At 34.3% G+C, this 3,709-nt stretch overlaps 2 non-coding genes across 2 annotated transcripts; both read left to right on the top strand.

The window, feature by feature from the left end:
* Positions 1 to 405: 405 nt before the first annotated feature.
* LOC149413704 (5S ribosomal RNA) lies at positions 406 to 524 on the top strand. The gene has a single exon (XR_016304227.1). It is a non-coding gene; the product is annotated as a 5S ribosomal RNA (ribosomal RNA).
* Positions 525 to 847: 323 nt separating this feature from the next.
* Positions 848 to 966, top strand: LOC149413703 (5S ribosomal RNA). The gene has a single exon (XR_016304226.1). It is a non-coding gene; the product is annotated as a 5S ribosomal RNA (ribosomal RNA).
* The last annotated feature ends 2,743 nt before the right edge of the window (positions 967 to 3,709 follow it).

Genomic DNA, 3,709 nt, shown 5'->3' with positions numbered 1-3,709 from the left:
TAAGAGGTCGAAGTGTCTTCCCTAAGCAGTGTCTCCCACGCATCCGCCGAGACCTAAAAAAACACAAAACTCACCCCATAAACCCGGATACCCATGCTTGGTCTCCTAATGGCCGAAGTGTTGGTTATTGAATTATATATACAAAGACTTTCAGTAATCATTTTTCCTTATTTTCTTTTATTTTATCATTTATTCTGCCTTGAAACATTTTGGCAAAGTCACCAGTCTCCGGGTAATTGAAAATCTCGTCTGATACTTTACACAAAAAAAAAGTGGGTGTGTCAAGCCTACGCAAGACAGAAGTGAAACTTCTAGTATTCTTCTCTCTTATTATTAGGGCTTTTTTATACTAATTTTCATATATTTATTGGCAGGTAGAGTAGAAATTAATATTGTTTAGCGTTTGCCAACGACCATACCATGTTGAACACACCGGTTCTCGTCCGATCACCGAAGTTAAGCAACATTGGGCGCGGTCAGTACTTGGATGGGTGACCGCTTGGGAACACCGCGTGCCGTTGGCCCATTTTTTATGGTAATTTCATGTTTTTTTTTATTTTTTTATCGTTACTATCATTAATAATATCATAAAATTCTTTAACTTTTCAAGTATGCTACAGGCCTAAAATATTACTTAGTGGATTGATATTATGGTCAACCATTGAAAAAAAAAATTCCTGCAAAGTTATGGATGTAATTACGATCTTTTTCAAGCGCGTATGTAATGATTATTTTTATCAACGTCGCACACACCTTGCTAATGTTTTCAGTATTATTAGGGCTTTTTTATACTAATTTTCATATATTTATTGGCAGGTAGAATAGAAATTAATATTGTTTAGCGTTTGCCAACGACCATACCATGTTGAACACACCGGTTCTCGTCCGATCACCGAAGTTAAGCAACATTGGGCGCGGTCAGTACTTGGATGGGTGACCGCTTGGGAACACCGCGTGCCGTTGGCCCATTTTTTATGGTAATTTTATGTTTTTTTTTATTTTTTTATCGTTAACATCATAAAAAATTTTATATCATTCTTTAACTTTTCAAGTATGCTACAGGCCTAAAATATTACTTAGTGGATTGATATTATGGTCAACCATTGAAAAAAAAAAAGGCGTTAAAAACAAAAAAATTATGTGCGATGGCCGAGAATCGAACTCGGATCAACTGCTTGGAAAGCAACTACGCTGACCATTACACCACCAACGCCAGTTGTCGAGATGAGCTAAGAAGCATTTATATTTTACTTCAAAACTTTGACTAGATCAAATGAACTTTAATCGGTCCCGCATTTTCGTTTCGGTCATGAGTTGGTTTTACTCCGGTACTCGAAATTGCATGACGCGGGTAAAGAAGTTTCACTTCAAAAATATAATAATTGGCTCTTTGTCCAATATCTTCTAAAAACTGGACAACAGTCACTTGTCAGCCGTCATGTGTAAAAACAATTACACTTAGTAACGAAAATAAAATCATGAGGGAATAAATCTCAATAAAATTAATTATGTAGGTAAGATTAGTTATGATAACAATTAATCTATAAAATTGTATAGGTATCTGTTTGTTTGTACATTTGTCATGGCAGTATTAAAGAAATTATTTTAATGGAAACATCTCATGATAGTTCCTTCTCCCTAAACACCCATAATTAAAAAAAGTATTTTTTAAATTAAAATGTGTAAAAAATGTAAATACCATATTAAGTGTATTTTTTTAATGAAAAAAAGGTAATTGGTTAAAAAATAAATACAATAAAATAAATATAGAATAGATAATTATGTGAATCAACTGGGTGATTTCTTAAGGGAGGTACTTGACTTACTTTGACCATTGATTGCTGACATTATTTTGAGTAAAAAATGTTGTTTTTTTTAAATCCAGTGCCTTTTTGGATGTTTTTTTTTAAAGCAAGCAAAAAAAAAACTTCCATTTCTTCTATTTTGAAATAATATAGATATAAATGAATAACTATATTCACTCCTTATTATCAAAACTTGTTAAATATTCCACTGCATTACAGATAGGTATGCCAGCACGTGCAAATCTGCGTTCTTGGGATACCTATAAAAAATTCAGCGCTTTCAGCATTTATACCATTTTGGTGCGGACCTTTTAAAATATCCGATAATTGCATTTTTAAGCGGAGTTTGAAAGAAGTATTAATCAAAAGAAAGTTGTTTTGTTTCAAATATTTCACCGTTTCTTCGAAATGGATAAAGTTCTAAAAGAACTCAATTTCGTAAACAGAATTGATAAATCTGTAAAGAAGGTAGCACCGCTTGCCGCAAGTAGATAACATCTAATGGTCACCAAAAAATGGCAGTTAGCATAATTTGTTTTGAGAGCGCTCCCGCAAATCTCGCACTTATCAAACATAACGGAAGTAAGTCATCTGCAGTGAAAAACCGCGCCGCAGAATGTCCGTCTCTTCGTCCATCTCAAATAACAGGTGATAAACAATTGTCCGCAGGTAGGCTGCTCGCCCCGGTCATTGGTCGGCCCTCTCGCTCCCTCGGTAACCAAGCATCAACAGGCGGGACAGAGATGCGGCTAGCAGACCTTGCAAGGTGATTTCAGTATAACAGCTGAGTCCGTTCGGCTCAGACGGTTTGAGCATGCGCGGACGATTCGAAAAACGAACATCGCCGAATTTTCCCGAACGCAAGAATTTCCCGCGATAAAATTCGAACTCTAATCTGACATTTTGATAAACAATTAGATTCCAAAACGAATTGACAAGACCAATTCAAAACTAGTGTTAAATTGATTTCAGTGGAACTTTGAACAAAGTTATAGAATAGTGCTATTATTGTTACAACGTATTGAAAGGGAAATTTTTGTATTGAAAAACCTAGGAAATTTTGTGTTATTATATTTTTGCGATATTTAGTGACAGTCGTTTTAAATTGTGGATTAAAAAATTGAGTTGACAGTTGACCGATGAAAGGACATAAGTGATAATAATTAAATCTGTGCTGAATATTAACTTATAACTTAAGTGTATAAAAAAGAGCTGAAATAAATATCAAGTGTAACATTTAAATCAAAAGTATATAAATTAAGTGATAAAACAAATAGGTACTTACATAATACAAGTTTGAAAATTTAGTTTCAACATGTCACATGGTTTAAAAAAAATTACGTATAAAAATATTTTATAACAAAATTAGGAAATGTATAATTTTCTGCTTTATTTTCAGTTAAAGAGATTTGTAAAAAAACAGTTAGAACCGTATTGGATTCTGATCAGAAAGTAGCTGTAAATGTTAAGCTGGCTTAAAATCCATAAAGCATGCGAATTTCCCTTTCATGATCTAAATATTTACCCATATTTTTAAGGATATTTCTAAGCCGCCTTCAAATAAGTCGAACCTTTGCGTAAAACATTTCAAAGTGCTGAAATTATTTAGAAAATCATTTTCATGGTAAATATAAATAGTAATTTTAATTCAAATCTGTTTCCTCTACTCCGCATGCCAATCAAAAGCGGGCACGCATTTACCTAAAACGCAAAGGATCGCGACCTCAACGCGCGCAATCTTTACAAGCGCGCAACCCGCAATGCGAAGTCCGTGCCGGCTCCCAGATTGATGAATGAACCTCACGGACATAAAAAATCCACATCTGTCTGCAAGCAATTTAAATTGATCCCTTAAATAACAATAAGTTAAGCAAGATGTCGCGGGCGCAGATTCGCGGAGTCGC

This window comes from Hesperophylax consimilis, chromosome 21, assembly GCF_061612785.1.
Source record: "Hesperophylax consimilis isolate HC1 chromosome 21, BYU_Hcon_1.0, whole genome shotgun sequence".
NCBI classification, from domain to species: Eukaryota; Metazoa; Arthropoda; class Insecta; order Trichoptera; family Limnephilidae; genus Hesperophylax; species Hesperophylax consimilis.
The sequence above is the reverse complement of the archived record's forward strand: the minus strand, read 5'-3'. Positions and strand labels throughout refer to the sequence as shown.